At 45.2% G+C, this 18,690-nt stretch overlaps 1 protein-coding gene across 2 annotated transcripts in view; it reads left to right on the top strand.

Moving 5' to 3' along the window:
• The first annotated feature begins 326 nt into the window (after positions 1-326).
• The window catches only part of LOC147891529 (uncharacterized), a 34,487-nt gene continuing 16,123 nt past the window's right edge, over positions 327-18,690 (top strand). Inside the window, exon 1 of one of the 2 annotated variants that reach the window (XM_087388323.1) lies at positions 327-776. The gene's annotated coding sequence lies outside the window, so the exon portion shown is untranslated. Of the gene's footprint in view, positions 871-18,690 lie in introns of both variants that reach the window. The other variant, XM_087388322.1, reaches the window with a different exon arrangement.

The raw sequence follows: 18,690 nt of genomic DNA, 5'->3' as shown, positions 1-18,690 counted from the left end.
AAAAAAAAAACTACCGCTTACGGATCAACATTAGATCATATTTGAACGAATAAGACCTCACAAAACCAAACATTCGGCACGAACATTGCTCATTGGTTTGACCATTCTATTGTATACACTACAACTTCAACCCCACCAGGACAGGCCTCTTGAATGAAATTCACCTTGTTTGTCTTTTTTTTGATTGGTGCAAGTTTCTCTTGCTATTTTCATCCCTTAAATTTCTCCATCTTTTTCTCTACTTTCTCTGTCTCTCTCTTATCCCCTCTCTCTCTCTCTCTCACACACATTCGGAAATCTCTCTCTCTCTTTCTCTCTCTCCATCCAATTCATCTTCTTTTTCCTTATTTTGGATCTTGGGCAGGCCTTATGAACTATTTTCATCATTTATATGATTTCCCTTGTTTTGTGGAAAGAAAATGCACTTGTGCTCTTTGTTTTGTTGTCTAGAAAGAAAATATTCTTTCAGCGAGATACACGCGCTGGGCGCATCAAACTTGAATTAGAATGAAATGAAATGGAACACGTCTTGTTCTGTTGCTGTGCAGAAAATCGGCCCAAGACCTTAAAAAAAGTACAACAGTTGCACCTGGTTCCAACGTTAAATGAATAGAAGCTCCGCATCAGTAATCCAACTGATCGGGAGCTGTCTGGACACTCCAGGAAGCTGTCCTGGTGGATCTGGGGTGGATATGGATGCTGAGCTGCTTGCAATTAGCAAGATCAGCTGCTAGTAGATGGTGATGAGATTCCACGGCGGATGGGTGGCTTAAGAGGTACAAGGGTGCACGTTCCTCCTCAGTCAACGATTCTGCAAGTGCCCTCTGTCTGTGTGTAGTGACAGCCACCGCCTTGCATTCGTCCACATTGGTAACTCTGGCTTGCACTTTTGCATTCTTCACTTGCGCAGAATGCGTCGTTTGTAGAGTTAGGACTTTTTGTATGTATTGATATGTAGACGGTTAAGGCCCTTAACTCTTGACGTCGCGGTTTCTGTCTATTGAAAATTCCCCTTGAAGGGTGTTAACTCCGCCAACGATCTTTTTCTCATAAGGAGCGTACAGGGAACCCAATGCTTTCTTTTCCTGAAATGCCCAGCTTTTTCTCTGCATTTCTTTATTGTGTCATGCCGCATTGGTGTTTGTGATAAGTTTTTAGCAAATGAAGAACAGCCTTGGTCGCTCGAGTACACTGGACATACTTTCTAAACTCAGAGCGATTTCCATCCAGCCACCGTGAAATATTTTATTGATGCCAGCCACAGCCATTATAGTGGTTCTTAGAGTCAGTTTACTTCGGTCAACGTAAGTTACAGGGTGATGCACTATGGCTGCGTTGGTGATGCGGACAATACCTATTTGTAATTCTACAAGCGTAGCGGAGAGCTTTCCAGAGGGTCAGGCTGCAGATTTTAGCAGCGAATTGATATTCTCATTAGAAAAAGAGTAGTCAACTGCTATGCAATTCTCTATGAACTTCAGAATTCGCATTGAAACAACCAATCAAGTCTGCAAGTTCATTGTATTACTCAAAAGCAATATGGTCTACTGCAACTTCATTTGAAATACTTAAAAGCAATATGGACCTCTGCTGGAAATTAGAAATAAGAGGCGAGCCTGTGGGTGGACTTTAACTCCTGGTTTTACTGAGTTTGGGATCGTTTTGGACCCGTGAAGCAATGTTTAGGCTTGATTTTATAATATATTTCTCTTTTAAATGTTTTAATTTAGAATAAGGGTTTTAGGTTGAAACTAAACAGTAATTTAGGTTACTTGGCTCCAATGGGTTGGATGTGTTACATTTCAGTTTGATTGTGGCGTGACTCAGACAAATCAGTTGACATTGACCTTTAGTGAGGCCATAGGGTGTTTAGCATAACCTTGAGATTGTAAGTGCAATTAGTTGTCTAGAACTCCTGCAGCCCCCATGATTCCTTTTTGTTACTTGCCATCAAGGATGCCACACTTGTTCCAATTCTGGGTCTTGTTGGACTGAATGTTTGCTGAGTGGACGATTCGTTCTACCTGGAATACAATTTTGGGTCCATCCCCTGAATCTTGAATAGTGATGGTGGGTACTTCTAGCACATTGTGCTCTTTGCTACTCAAGGACTCCCTTTGGTGATTGAATAAACTTATTGAACTGGGCAGACCTTGAAAGACCAGGTGATCCTGCTCAATGGATCGTTGTTTAATCTGAAGAATTGACTTGAACGTCACAGGGTGCCTGTAATAGCAGTGCGATGGACTATAATTGGTGGACAAGGCTTTGCATATCCATATCTTCTACTGTGCGCACATTGCTAGAGATGCATGTTAGGAGAGGGTGGTCCTCCCCTCCCTGTGGACTTAAATTCAGGTGCTGCATCCGATGGGCAGCTGAAATGAATCCACATCCTTTAACGTCTGCTCTGAGGTTGAATAATAGTCTTTGGTTATAGGAAAGCTTGACCTGTCTGCAAAAGCAAGTTGGGAAAAAAGGCTTACTTTGGAGTTTGAGCAGGTGTCATGTTCCAATTGGTGTCCTTGTGAGGGTTGCATCAAATTTGTTGCTGTGTACTTAAAAAGGAAGAATTTAAAATGATTGTATAAGCAGCAAAGTGAAGGAAAAGTTTTAAAAAATTATTTACAATTACTTTGAAATTGAATTTTGTGCTTTTGAAGTTGGAAGCAAAAGCTCAAAAGGTAACTTTCCTCTAAAGCCTACATTGATCTCTATTTAGCTTTATGCGGCTTTATACACTCTTATCCCGGATGTTTAGAATCTGCCTCGAGGTATAGTTAGCCAGGACAGCAAACAGAATCTGAGTACTGTAATGACTTAGAATTTTATATTTAGCGTTCAGCAGCAGATTTACAGCATTCTAGTCGGTTTATTGTCAGGAGAGTAATTGTAGATCTGCTTTTACATTTTCTACAGTCGTATTTCTGAAATTGCTTCTTGAGTGCTACATGCATTTCTTGGCCTAGCTGGGAGAGAGTAGAAAAATGCATCTATTTATGCTTTGAGCATTGTCATGCATCAGACCTGTATTCGTGTAATGAATGAAATAAACTATTGTGTTTTGTAAACACCTCTGGTCACCATATGATGTAGGCCATGTGTATGTGTTTTGCTCCATGGTACCTCCTGCAGACATTGTGTGCATGTCCACCCCTGGGCTGGCATATGGCATGGCCATTCTCTTACATAGTATAAAAGCCCAGCTTCATTTCTAGAGAGGTCTTGAGGAAGGTGCCTACAAGAAGCTAAGGGAGTTGCCTTGACTCCACTTTCTACTCCCCAGCTAAGCCATGACTTGCACCCACTCTAGCAGCATTTGTGCTTGTTCTCAAAGGAGATCAAGGGATCCCAAGCAGCCTCTCCAAAAGGTATACACAGTCTATTGTACGGAAATGTGTACTTTCATTTTTTCTCTTTTTTCCACACAGTTGCTTTTTAGTTCAGTTCTTCAGCAAAGGAGGAAACTCAACCAATTACTACTTGCCTTCCTATCCCCAAAGTTTGGGAAAGGCAAACTTGATGGGCCTAACTAGCCTGTGTGAAGATTGCTGCAAGTCGATGCTCGACTGCTGCTCCCGCTATCCGTATTCGATGCTCTGTGACCACGTACTAGTTAGCTTGACCCAGGGTCAACACCGCATGCTACCCTCTATCTTAAAGAACACCCTCCATCAAGAATGGTTAAAGCAGGAATGCTTCCCCTTATCTTTGTAGACAACATCTGTATATAAGAGGAGATCTTAGAAGATGACAAGCTATGTGAAGCCCCAAGCGATAGGACAGGTACCACATCTACATGTCTAGATCTAGGGGTACATGAAGCATGGGAAAAGACGGATGCATCTTGACTTATCAATTCAGACAAGCAAGGATGATCCAGATTGTGCTATTGCACACAAAGTGTCGTCAGGTCATTGGCAAAGACCATTGTGGGACACATCATTCAACAAGGATCTTGAACCTATAGAACCAGCTTTATGCCCTTAAAATCGCAGATTTGGCCTCTATGGATTCCAAATCTTTGGAATTGATTGCTCTAAGCAAGCTATCTTGCACCTATCAAAGCTTTACCTTAGCATTGACCATGGGGCAAAGGAGCAGCCCAATCTTGTTTGAAGAGGTTGGGGCTATGACACTTTAGGAATGAAGATGTACAATGGTGATGACGTTGGCAAGGTATTGAAAATGCTAGACAAAGCACAAAGGGAAGCTAGGATGTTTGGAGGATGGTAAAAGGGAAGCTAGGATGTTTGGAGGATGGTAAAAGGGAAGGATCCTTTGACTCAAATGCTTCAATTGCAACAAGATGGGCAATTGTTAAGGAGTTTAAGTCCAAAGAGGAGACAAGGACCAGCAGCAAGTTCATTGTGGATGAGACGTTCATTGCGGTACCTTTTCAAGCCAATTGATATTCGATCCTTGTAGGACAATAAGGGTTAATTCCCCACATGTGAGTCCCCCAAATGAGGAGAGCATGGCTGAGTGATACCTGCAGAAAGATAGGGGGATTATTGAGGGAAAGAGGGTGTGCCACATCGGTAGGAACATTGGCTGCCATGTGGGCAGCGCAAGCAGATCCATCTTAGTTTTGATTATGATCCACCCAGGATATAGCCATGGTGTTGGCTATCCAGGCCAACTTCTGGAAGTGTCAGGCTGCTCAAGAGGGGCTGGAGGGGAGCTGTAGGAGTGCCGAAGGCAGGAGGAGCTGAGTGAGGAATGAAGGCAAGGAGCTTCCCCTTAAATAGGGGTCCTGGGGCTGAGCCAACCAGCCCCAAACTGGCTGACTTTCAGTCGGCTGGTTTGGGCTGGCTTTGCAGGCCCTTTGCCCCATAAAAGCCTAGGGTGGGGTGCAGGGAAGCCTATAAAGGCAGCCCTTCCCCAGCCCATTCCTCTTCATTGTTACAGCCCCGAGTCGGCCCAAAAGGGCTCCTATCCTAAGGTTGGACCTAAACCTATCTCTAATCCTAAGACGGAAACACTACCCTACTGTTCTCCAGTGGGTACCAGTGAACAATGACTGATCTGTTTGACTTGACCTAAGGTTGAGAGACTGACTTACGTAGCTTGTGCCTAACTGTCCCTGGACAAGGGCTCACAACATATGACAAAATCTCATATTAGGGAACTATTATGCACCTGTCGATGTAGCCAGTGTGTCACATTGCACCCAAGTGCAGGGGTGCATGTGACAAGCAAAGACATAAGCAAACAGAGAGTATTCCAGCAAGCCATTAGATCATTGAGCAAAACATCCACAGCAGAAAGGGTGTTGAAGAAGGCATTTTGGGTCCTCCCTAAGCGACTGAAGATCTCACTTGGAGGCAAGCAGCAGGTGCAGAGAGCAAGAGTATTGGGCAACACTTGGAGGCTTAGATCTAGCACCAGTGGAGCAGCAGCCCATTGTCCACGTGAGTAGGTTGTGAGTTACCTTTTTTATTCATCTTTGGTCCTATATCTGGACATATAATTGCGTTTTGGTCAAACATCTCATTGTCTAACCTCAGATCTGAACATTGAGTTTTTCACATGCTTGTGCACACACACTGAGTGGGATCGATGTCACTAAGTGATCTTGTGGGCTTATCATAAACTGTATTCTTTGTTGCACATTGTTGTTTGATTTTAGCCTAGAAAGCAAGTCCCTTTAACTGTTAATCTCTAACATGGTATCATAGCCAAGGAGATGGCACTTGATTTCAGAGAAAACCCTGGAGGATGTATTGGAGGATCTACATCTACAACTATGTTTGAAGCCTTGCAAGAAGGAGGTGACCTCAGTTCAGTGCAGTGTGATTGTTGTTAGAAATTACCCAACAGTGGGTACGCACAACGGAAGACTGATAGTAATGCCCAGGAGCTCACACAATGTGCGTGTGGGGTGTGGAATCACAAACTTAACTTATGTGCATAGAAGTGCAAGCCAGTAAATAGACACAATGCTCAGAGACAAATATAGAAGCAACTCTTTATATTTCCGTCCGTCCACAAAGTATGACAGGATACAATACCAACAGGTTCTCCTACTACAAGCCTGGCACTTCTGGAGCCCACGTGCTCCACCTCGAGCAAATGTAGACTCTCTGTCTAGAGTGATTCTCTCCACCTTGCTGTCTGGAAACCAGCCTAGGTGGGCAGCCTTCTGAGTGAGCTAAGTCTGCAGGTCTCCAGCCAAGTTCACCTCTAGGATGAGGCCCAACTGCTGCTGCTAGTGCTGCTCCTTTCTTCTCCTCAAATGCTGCTCCAGATGATTTAGAATGAGGGCATGGAAGCCCTCCTTTTATAGGGCTCAAGGCCCCCTTCAATGGACCGACCAGCCAGCCTCATCCTGGCCGACTAGACTGGCCGACCAGTCTGCTTGCTGGCCAGCCTGGTTGGCTGGTCCAACCAGCCCTATTAAGGGCCCTAGCCAGGCCCTTTTGGGCTGCTGCTAGGCTGCCCTTTTGTTGCTGCCTGGAGACCCTCTTGGAGGCTTCATACCTACCCAAAGTTCCCCGCCATGCTGCCATACAGGTCTGCGCCCTGTTCAGGACCTGTTGCAGGCAATAACCCTGCGCACAAGCCTGCCCAAACAGGTTGCCATCCTGCGCCTCCAATTGCAGGTCCATGGCCTGTCCTTTTCCTCGATAGCTGCCCACATGGCAGCTCATGTGCTGCCCATGTGGCAGCCCCAATATTTCCAGGTCTACCTCCCCCATGCTGTCCTCATATGGGGGCTTATAGATGGGGAGGTGACCATTCCAACAATTGTGACCAGTGTGTTTGTAGTCTGTTCAGACAAACGCAAGACTAAGGCATTTGTACCCTACCCATGGCCTCCAGCTCGATTGTATCAAATTGTGATGAGGCCAGAAAGCTGGATGGGACCATTATCCAATCTAGAAAGTAAGATTCAAAGCCATCTTATGGCGAAATGTAATGAAGGTGGGAAAAAGATGGATTTTAAGGGGGAAATAGATGGGAGAATAGTAGGGGAAATGTGGGAATTGTGGGGGACTATATAAGTCAACCCAAAAGGATTGTAAGGGGCTATTGATTTGACGTCTAATCCACTTCTCCTTGCTTCCTTCATCACTTGTGTACTTCCAGTCTTGTTCTCTCTACTTCCCTCCCCTATTCCTTCTCTATCTCCCCCTGCCTTCCGTGGCTTTCTCTCACTTCCCCATTCCCCCTTCACTACATTGGTATCAGAGCTCCGCTCTCTGGCACCTTGCTTCCGTTGGCTTCACCAACCCTGCATTATAGCAATCAGTACGTTGAGACGCCTATAGACGCAGCAAGGTACAATCAGCTCGTAGGCTGACAGACGCAAGGCCAACGATACCAGTTGCTACGTGCCTATCTAAGCCTATCCTCGCGTATTCCACAAGCTTTTAAGTTGATGCACAAGCCCACGACCAGTTTGGAGAGCCGAGAAGAGTCCACGACAAATGTTTTCGGAGAGCTCCTCCTCAGCTAGGGCATCCCGTAAAGAAGCAGCCCTGCAAACCCAGCAGGCCCAAGCTACAAGTCGTCGTCCGTGGCATCTCGACCTCGGTGGCATCTTGCTCGTGGCATCGCCGTCCGTGAGCATCTCTGTCACTTCAGCGTCCCTTTCCTTTTCGTCACTCCAGCGCTCCTATGCCTTTGCCTTGCTCCGCCTGGCCGCCATGCTTCTGTCGCCCTTTCTCTCCGCCCTCTCACCAGGCCGCCGTCGTCTATCATGCCTACAACGCAACCACAAAAAAAAAACCTTGTTCCTAAGGTTCCGTTAGCTAGGGTTTAGGGGGGTTGGTTAGCTACTTGGGTTTGGTTGGTTAGGTTAGTTTAGGTCTGGTTAGGTCTAGCTAGTTAGTGGATTGGGTTACTTTGGCTAGGTTTAGTTAGGTTAGTGATTGGGTAAGGTTAGGTTTAGTCAGTTTGGCTTAGTACTAACTAAGGTTAAAGGTTGGCTTAGGTTGGTCTAAGACAGTGTCCTAACAGTCCTAAAGGTCTAGGCTAGAACTGTACTAACTACCCTAGGTGTCTTAGTTGTCCTAAGCTTCCAAAAAAAAAAAAAAAAAACCTCTTTTAGGGTATTCCTACAGCCCTATTCTGGGCCTTTCTTAGCCACCTTCGTGGCTCATTTTGAGCCCCGTTTCTAGCCTCTTTACCGAGCTTTCTTCGAACCTCTTCAACGACTGCATTTGAGCCTCTTTACTGACACCTCTTGAGCCTCTACATCGAGCCTTCGACACTTGGCACATTTTCCTCGTGTCACTCATGGCACCCAAACGTGCACCCCGGTCGGATGAGTCATCTCAGCACGGTGACGATGTTGCTCAGCAGGAGCAGATGCCTGTCACAGAGGGTGCATCTCCTTAACAGCCAGTTTCTGCTATGCCTACGGACACACAGTTTCTAGATGCATTGGCCTCGATGCTTCAGGGGGCTTTTCAGCAGATGGGTCAGCAGTTGGTGTAGCAGCTCACCACTGCTATGGCTATGCACGATACAGCTATCACCCAGATGGGTAAGAACATTGGGCAACAGATCACTACCGCCATCAGTATGCACAATAAGGGTAAGCAGCCCGCACCCCAGCACGGGGATCAGTCGGATAGCCAGGGTGATTTTCCTGACCCACACAGGGGATTTATGGCTGATGGCCGTCGCACTTATGATGTTGGTTCTATGCATGCACCCCAGCATGGGGATTATGTTGATTCTGGTAATGCCTTGCCCGTGCCGCCGAGCACTTCTCTTATTGATTCCAGGCCTCCATTTGGCTCGCATATTTCATTGGCTGAGCCATCCATTTTGGGCCGGCCCATTGGCACATTTTTGCCAACGGCGAGCATGCCTGGATTGGGTGTTGGGTTTCAGGGTAGTTGGGACAGGGGCCAGTCCTCTTCTCAACCTTTTTCTATGCCACCCACCCACCGAGATGTTTATGGCAGGCAGACTCAGCAGGGATTGCATGCTTCGATGACACCTCTTGTTAATACATTCAGTCAGACTCAGCCTGCGTATCAGGGAGGAAATGCTTTCAGTCAGACAAACTTTATGCATCAGGGGAGTGGTTCTCCTAACCAGCATGATGCTGGAAGTGGGCAGCATGCAAACATGGATAATATGCTTTCAGATGCCTTACGTTCATATAGGGCTTTGCCTGAGGATGTTCGTAATGAGATGCTCTTTTCATAGTATGTGAGCTTCAAGCATGAGTATGCTGGTAGTCACTATAGGAATAACGCAGCCAAAGATGTGAAAGATAAAATCTCTGTGCATAAGTTTAAGGGTGACACTCGCACTCCCAATGAGTTGGAGGAGTGGCTCACGAAGCTTGAAGATTATTTCCGCTTCTACCCTAAGAATGATGAGGAGAGGATCATTTTTGCTGGCATGCATTTACAGGATTATGCACATACATGGTGGCGTTACATGCGAGAGTCACCTCAGAAGCCTACCACCTCGAAACAGTTCAAGGAGCTTATGGTCACGACCTTGGTCTCGGCCCTGATCCTTGAACAGTACCTTGCTGAATTCTATGCACTGTCACAAACAGGTACGGTCTAGGAGTACTTGCAGCGTTTTTGGAGACTTTCTTTGTTTGTACAGGATATTTCTGAGAAAGGGAAGTTGCTGTGTTTTATACAAGGCTTAGATCCCTCTCTAGCTGCTGATATGAGAGCTCACAATCCTCTAACCATTGAGCGAGCAGCCCAGCTTGCTGAGGTGTTTGAGCCAAAATATGCTGGCAAGTACAAGCATGTGTCACATAGCTTCTATGGTACTGCTTATGATGCTGACAGGAAGACAAATTCTGCTGATTGGATTGATAAGAAACCAGCAGCTGCTTCCTTCCCACGATATCCCACGGTTTCTGGAAGTAAGATGCCATATGCAAAGCCATACAGGCCCATGGATGCAAAGACAGGTGTCAAACCCAGTGCTGATTGGATTGATAAGAAACCAGCAGCTGCTTCCTTCCCACGATATCCCACGGTTTCTGGAAGTAAGATGCCATATGCAAAGCCATACAGGCCCATGGATGCAAAGACAGGTGTCAAACCCAGTGCTGGTTTTGGCAAATCAGAAGTTAAACAACATTCCAGAGCCATAATGGACAGTAGGAAGAAGGCAAATTTATGCTTTAGGTGTGGAGAGAAATGGACACCTGAGCACCGAGATGTGTGCAAAATGAAGAATGTCAGCTCAGCCAAACTCAGCATGATAATTGAATTATCTGATGATGATGAAGTGGCTGATGTAGCAGACCCCCATGATGTCTCTCATGAGGAATTGACAGGAGCTCATGATGCAGATGAGTCTCCTGACACAGATGCCACAAAGGGGACTGCTTTTCCTTTTGATCCGGGTGGGGCTATTGAGCAAACCACTCATGTGATGCATGAGATTGATATTGAGCCTACATGTAGCAGGAAAGGCCGTAAGCCAACACTCTCTGTGTTGGAGCATCAACCTACAATGCCTTTTCATGTCAGAGGTGATGCTAATGGTAATGTTCTTGTGGATGATGAACAGATTTATTGGGATGCCCAGTCTACACTGTATACCATCTCACTACATGCCTTGATGGGTGCCAAAAGTGCTGACACAATCAGGTTGAAGGGAATGATTAATGGCAGATCTGTCCATGTATTGGTAGACAGTGGTAGCACTCACAGTTTCATTAATTGTAGAACATTGCAAAGATTGGGATTAGTTGCTACAGAGATAGACCATGGTCTGAAAGTGGAGATCGCGAATGGACAGCACATGATCAGCAGACATTGTTGCTAGGATGCCAGGATCAAGTTTTCTGATCATTATGAGTTTGCAGGTGATCTTTTGGCATTGGATATGGGACCCATAGATGCTGTCCTGGGTTGTAATTGGCTGAAATCCCTGGGGAAAATTAGTATAGATTTGAATGCTTTATCTCTTGAGTTTTGCCACAAGGGTAGAACTGTTACATTGCAGGGCATTGTGAATCAGAAATTGCAGGTCATTTCAGCAAGGCAGCTAGCTAGGGAGCTCAAGAACGAAAGTGCCATTTATGCATTGAATGTCTCTGTACCTCAGGAGGGTGGTATTCCCCATGTGGATAATTGTGAAATGCAGAAATTGCTCTTAGAATTTGGGGATGTGTTTGCTGATATGCCATCTCAGTTGCCCCCAAAAAGAGATGTTGATCATGCCATAGTCCTGGAACATGGTAGTAAACCAATAAACAAGGCCCCGTACCAACTCTCTAAGGTTGAACGGGAAGAAGTGGCAACACAGGTGCGAGATTTTCTTGAGAAAAACTTCATTGCTCATAGCACCTCGCCATTTGCATCTCCAGTACTCCTGGTGAAGAAGAAGGATGGCTCTTTTCGTATGTGCATTGATTACAGAGAATTGAATAAGACCACCATTAAGAACAGGTTTCCTATTCCCAGGATTGATGACCTGCTGGATGAACTCAAGGGTGCTCAGTATTTCACGAAGATTGATTTGAGGTCAGGTTACCATCAGATCAGGATGAAAGAGGGTGATGAGCATAAGACTGCCTTTCGTACAGAAAGAGGATTATATGAGCTCAAGGTGATGCCTTTTGGTTTGACGAATGCACCAGCCACCTTCCAGGCACTCATGAACAAGATCTTACACCACCTTCTTTTCAAATGTGTGCTGGTATTTTTCGATGACATTCTCATTTATAGTAAGGATGCACAGGAACACATTGACCATGTCCGACAAGTGCTAGAAATCTTGAGGATGCATCAGCTTTATGCCAAGGCCAGCAAGTGCACATTTATGGCAGAGGAGGTTGAATATCTTGGTCATGTTGTAAGCAGGCACGGAATCAGGGTAGACCCAGCTAAGGTGAAATGCATTAAGGAGTGGCCGCAGCCACAAAATACCACGCAGCTCAGAGGTTTCTTGGGTCTTGCTTCTTTTTACAGGAGATTCATTAGGCACTTCGCCAAAAGGGCTGCCCCTCTCACTGATTTGTTGAAAAAGGATGCCTTCCAATGGTCAGAAGCAGCACAACTCAGCTTTGATAACCTCAAGGATGCCCTTAGCAATGCACCTGTATTGGTGTGCCCTGATTTCTCACGGTCTTTCATTATTGAGACGGATGCCAGTGGCAAAGGTTTAGGGGCTGTCCTAAAACAAGAGCATGGTGTGATTGCTTTTGAGAGCAGGAAGTTTAATGCCAGAGAAATGAATTATCATGTTTATGATCAAGAGATGCTGGCAATCTTGCATGCTTTGCAAAATGGCACCACCACCTGTACGGTAGCAAGATTAAGGTCAAAACGGATCACAGGACACTCAAGTACTTCTTAACGCAGCCTAATTTATCCATGAAGCAGAAGAGATGGCTGGCTGCAGTTCAGTCCTATGATTTTGACATTGAATATAGAAAGGGGAAAGAGAATGTGGTTGCTGATGCCTTGTCCAGGATGTGGTCATGCAAACTGTCTGCCATTTCCACGCTTCATCAGGAGTGGATACTTGGGATTCAGGAGGAATACATGCAAAATTCTGATGCAGCTCCTATTTTTGTGGAGTTACAGAGTCCGTCCAGCCAAGGACATGTTCGATTTCAGCTCCGCAATGGACTGTTATGGTGCAGGGACAGAATTTATCTTGTGCCAGACTCCAAGTACAGGTTGATGGTATTACAGGAAACGCACTCATCCCCTATGTCAGGGCATACGGGTATCACAAAACATATGAAAAAGTCAAGGAGAGCTTTATTTGGGATGGTTTGTGGTGAGATGTGGTTAAGTTTGTCAGTGAATGTTTGCCCTGCCAACAAAATAAAGTGGACAGCCGGTTACCCGCAGGCCTTCTGCAACCGCTACCCATTCCTGAAGGCAAATGGACTCACATTGCCATGGACTTCATTACAGGCTTGCCTTCTACAGATAAGGGTTGGGATAGCATATTTGTGGTGGTTGACAGGATGACTAAGCAGGTCCATTTCATACCGACTAGGACTCGGTACTCCGCTTCACAGGTTGGCAATTCATTGAGTATGTGTTCAAGCACCATGGTTTTCCTCAGGAGATTGTCAGTGACAGGGATGCTAAATTTATGGGTCACTTTTGGCAGGAGTTATTCACTGCAGTTGGTACTTCCCTTGCGCCTAGTACTGCTTATCATCCATAGACGGATGGACAATCAGAGAGGGTGAACAAGTGGTTGGAGGAGTATTTAAGGCATTACTGTCATGACACGCAGAAGTCTTGGGACAAATGGTTAGCATTGGCTGAATTTTGCTACAACACCAAACACCTCTCTATTGGCATGAGTCCATTCGAGGCTATGTATGGATGCAAAGTGGGAATGCCTTCCAGGGTTGCAGACTTGGCTGTGAAAAATCAGCAAGCAAGGAATGATTTGGAGAGTATGGATGCCCTTCTGCAGTTGGCTAAGAGGAATATGCAGGATGCCCAAGCCAAGCAGAAGAAGTATGCGGATGAACAAAGGAGGTACTTATCTTTTGAAGAAGGGGATTATGTGCATTTAAGAATCGATATTCCTCGCTGAAAGGTAATACCAACACAAAGCTTGCCCACAGGTATTATGGCCCCTACAAAATCATCCGCAAAGTTGGGCAGGTAGCATATCAATTGGAACTACCCAGTACCTCCAAGATCCATAATGTTTTCCATGTATCCTTGCTGAAACCACATGTCGGACAGCATGTCCAGGTTCTTCCTGAGTTGCCTCCTATGGATGAAGAGGGCCACATAATCTATGTGCCGGAGCAAATCAAGGGTTTCAGAGATCATGTACTCAGGAACAAAGCCTACACAGAATACCTCATCAAATGGAAAGGTTTAACGGAAGATGAGAATTCTTGGCAACCTGAGAGCATTTTGCAGGACTACCCCTATCTCCTACAGAGCTGATCAGTTTCTGTTGTATCGTTCTCATCCAGTGCAGCCTCTTGGATATTTTGAGGGAAAAATTCTTTGGGAAGGGATGGCTGTAATGAAGGTGGGAAAAAGATGGATTTTAAGGGGGAAATAGATGGGAGAAAAGTAGGGGAAATGTGGGAACTGTGGGGGACTATATAAGTCAACCCAAAAGGATTGTAAGGGGCTATTGATTTGACGTCTAATCCACTTCTCCTTGCTTCCTTCATCACTTGTGTACTTCCAGTCTTGTTCTCTCTACTTCCCTCCCCTATTCCTTCTCTATCTCCCCCTGCCTTCCGTGGCTTTCTCTCACTTCCCCATTCCCCCTTCACTACACGAAAGCATCACGATAAGATCTAGCTGTAGGACATTGGAAATTGTAGGCTCACCGAAGCAAAAGGATGCAAAGAGTGGAGCAAGGAGTGGAAGCCATCACATCAACTAGTATGAAAATGAAAGTACAAAGTACTATAAAAGAGGACCCTAGGACCTAGTGTCCTAGTGGTACCACTAGTACTAGGTGTCATAAGACACTAAAAGTACTAGGTGACCTAAGTGCCAATAACTAAAGCTATATGGCACATACCAGGGCCCTGAGGGCATCAATACGACCGGGAGAAGATGGCCTACAAACCCCCCTCCATGGTATGGGCTGAAGTATTCTAGAAACGTCTCAGAATACCTGGTATTTTCTGGTCATGGTGGCACATGTTCATCCAAAAGGATATAGCCACCTATGAATGTACAAGGTGTGCGAGATCATGTAAGAAAGGGAGCCAAGTGTAAAGCTTGTCGAAAGACTTCGAACTTGGGACGAGGAAGTGTCTTTGTAAACATATCTGCTATGTTGTCCTCTGTGGGAAGGTAGGACAACTCTATGTCTCCTGTTGACAACCGCTCTCGAACATAATGATAGTGAACTTCAATGTGCTTGGTACGTGCATGAAACACTGGATTACGTGCAATGGCCAAAGCACTTTGGCGGTCAGTGTAGAGCATAGAGGAGGATGTCTGGCAAATACCAAGATCTGTAAGTAAGTGTCGAAGCTAGACACACTCTACTGTAGCGGTGAAGGCTGCCTTGTACTCAGCCTCACAGCTGGATGTGGCAACTGTTGGCTGCTTCTTGCTGAGCCAAGAGATACATGAACTTCCAAGCAAAAAATAGTTGTCGGTATGCGATACTCTGGTGTCGGAACAACCTGCCCAGTCACTATCCGTGTAAGCATGCATGGTAAGTGAACCCTGATCACCACAGAAGAGGGCTAAATCTTGAGTGCCTTTGAGATATCTGAAGACTCTCTTCACTGCCTGCCAATGATGTGAACTGGGCATGTGCATGAACCTGCTAAGCTGGGATACTGCATACTATAAGTCAGGTCTGGTGTGGCATAAGTAAATGAGACATCCAACAGCTTGCTGGTAAAGAGTGATATCACATGGTGGGCTCCCATCATGAGCTGAAAATTTGAAGCCAGGGTCCACTGGAGTAGAGATTGGCTTACAATCTTCAAACTGAAAATGATCAAGGAGTTGTCCAATATACTTGGACTATGACATCATAATACCCCCCTCAACATGAGCAAACTGAATGCCCAAATAATAGTGCACCTGTCCCATGTCTGACATTTCAAAAGCTTGCTGCAAATCAGCCTTGAAAGCTGCAATATGCTGAGTATCAGGGCCTGTGATCAGCATGTCATCAGATCCACTCCCACGGACATAAAGAGTGGGTTTTGTGGGGCTATTCTAAAAACCAAGGGACAATAAGTGGGCATGAATTTTAGCATACCATGCCCTGGGTGCCTGCTTCAAACCATAAAGAGCTTTTCTCAGCCAGCATACCTTGTTTTCAGAGCCAACAACCTCAAAGCCAGGAGGTTGTGTCACATAAACTTCTTCTTGCAGATCTCCATGAAGAAAGGCAGTCTTGATGTCAAGCTGATGCACTTGCCAATGGTGCTGTGCTGCAATGGCAATGACACATCTAATAGTAGTAATCCTGGAAGTGGGAGCAAAGGTCTCCTCAAAGTCAATGCCTTGTTGTTGGGCATACCCTTTTGCAACAAGATGGGCTTTGTGTCGATCTATGTTGCCATCAGATTTCCTTTTCAATTTGTAGACCCACCGAGTACCAATGGCATGCTTGCCAGGAAGTAGATCTACTAATTCCCATGTGTCATTTTTGACAATAGATTGTAGCTCAGCTCTCATTGCATCCATCCGCTCTTTGCTGTCAAAAGCATCTTTATGGCTTAAAGGCTCTTCATTGCAAGCTGTAGCAAGGAGGGCAAACTCAAGAAAGTGACCATGCATCAGTCTATTCCCTGATCTTGTCCAGGTAGCAAGAGGTTGATCTTGTTTGCTGTCCCTCAGTGTGTCAAGAAGCCATCTGAGAACTTGCCTTTGCTGTCTATTTACAGCTCTTTCTTCAATCATTGCATCATGAATAGTGGGATCATTTTGTGCTGGAAGAGGAACCTGCAAATCAGCATGGGGTGCTGGCTGATCAGTGCTTGTTGGAGGGCCTGCAGGAGGCTCATGTTGCTGGTCAAAGTCCTCCCTTGAGGGAAGAAGAGATAACCAGGAGTCCCTTAACCATGCATCGGGCCATTTCCATAGTGGACCTGTTCTTTCTTTAAGGAACATGATTATGCTGAGGAGTGTAAGGAGTAGTGCATGAGTGAACAATGCCCCGTGAAGACAAAAATGCATCAAACTCCTTTGACATATACTCTTCCCCCCTATCTGTGTTGAGGATGACAAGCTTGCATCCTGATTCATTCTCAACCATATTCAGCCACCTCTAAAAGCGTGATAACACTTAAGATTTGGCTTTTAAAGCATACACCCAGCAATATCTTGTGAAGTCATCAATTAGAGTCGTTAAATATTTGTACCCTCCAATGGCATTTGTCCTCATTGGGCCACAGACATCACTGTGTACTAGCTGCATTTTCCTTTGTGAGAATTTTGGACAATCCTTTTGAAAAGGAAACCGATGCATCTTACCCAAAAGACAACCCTCACACACGTGTTTGGAAACTGTGTGAGTTTGAGGTACATCTTTTGCCATGCCTTGTGAATATAACTTGGCAAGAGCTCTATAATTGAGATGACCCATTCTCTCATGCCAAAGATGATTTTCAGCAAGTTGTGAATCTGAAATAGCAAATGCTTCAATAGAAAGTGCAGTTGAGTGATAATCAAGGTGATAAAGCCCCTTTTGCAAAGTGCCAGCGAGAACTATGGCATTGTCATCACGAAGATCATATACTAAGCATTTGTATCCATCAAATATCACTCTGAAACCTGAAGTGGCAATTGCTGAAATTAAAATCAAGTTGACTTCAATTCCAGGCACAAAAAGGACATTTGTCAAAGTGACAGGATGGCTTGAAATGGATGTGAGCTGCACATCTCTAATTCCTTTTATAGCATAGGAAGCATTATTAGCACATGTGACAGTCCTCCCTCGAGGTGCATTAGCTAAGGAATGAAACAACTGTCTGCAAGAGGTGATGTGCTTGGAAGCACCACTATCAAAGTACCAAGCCTGAGCATCATTAGCAGCAGTAAAGAATGCATCAACTTTGGAGGGATCAAAGGAGCAATGGACAGCCCATGCCCAATCATCCTAGAGAGCATGTGCATGTGAGGCATCTGCTAGCTCATGGGATTCAATTGCATGTGAGGCATTTACTGTCAATCTTGCTTTCTTTTTCTCTGAAGCAATGCGCTTCCTGCATTCTGAAATTTCATGCCCTGGCTTGCGACAATAGTTGCATCTTTTCTTCTTCGACTTATTTGCTGTATTTTGAGATACATTGGAGGAATTGCCACTGTTAGGCGCATATTTAGGCTTGCCCATAGGCTTGGAAGCTTTGCCTTTTCCTGTCTGCTATGAAGCAAATGCATGATCAGGAATAGTAGCTTGCCTATTGGCACGACTTTGCCCTTCCTGCAAAAGCAAAGTGACTAACTGATCAAAGGAGTAGGAGGTTTGGATTACCCATGGCCACTAGTCGAAGGGTTGTAGCAAACCCTTGATATGTATCTAGCAACCCATTCAATGTGGCACTGACAAGCTGAGAATTTGGTACCACCTCATTAATATTGGCAAGTTGTTCCATGAGGTCCTTGACCTTCGTCAAGTATGCATCCATAGAGTCACCTTCATTCATGCTGACTTCTTGCAATTGCCTTCTTAAATATGCAACATGTGCCTCATTGCGAATCTGAAAAAGAGAAGCGAATTTGTCCCAAGCATCCTTTGCTGTCCTGCATGATTGGATGTGTGGAATGATGATTCTCTTGCATGATAAAGCAATATAGGAATGTGCATTTGCATCTCTTGCATCCCATCTTATTTGATCCTGAGTTGGAGGAGCAACAACAAGAGTGCTAGAGGATAAAGCATCATGAGGAGTCCCCTCTGCAGAGGGACCAGCATTAGGGGCAGCCACTGCAGCATTGGCTGGCCTCAAATCAATCCCAGAAACAATGTGTCAAAAATGTCTTGCAACAAGAATATGTTTCATGAGATAAGACCACATCGGATAGTTGGTGCCATCCAGCTTATTATCTTCACGAAGAATGCCAAATAAATCATGATTGTTGCTAGCCATTGCAAATAGGACAATTAAAAAATGCACTGACAAAGTGACCCAAAAGATAGCCTCAAGGCTTGCAACTGCAAAAAAATAGGACTTGCTGTCCAAATCTGGAAAAGCCTCAAATTAAGCTGTAATTTGCAAATGTGATCAAATGGCCCTGATACTCAGCATATTGAAGCTTTCAAGGC

Source organism: Dipteris shenzhenensis, chromosome 17 (assembly GCF_047967505.1).
Source record: "Dipteris shenzhenensis isolate YYH24624 ecotype China chromosome 17, Dip_SZ_1.0, whole genome shotgun sequence".
Classification (NCBI taxonomy): Eukaryota; Viridiplantae; Streptophyta; class Polypodiopsida; order Gleicheniales; family Dipteridaceae; genus Dipteris; species Dipteris shenzhenensis.
The sequence above is the reverse complement of the archived record's forward strand: the minus strand, read 5'-3'. Positions and strand labels throughout refer to the sequence as shown.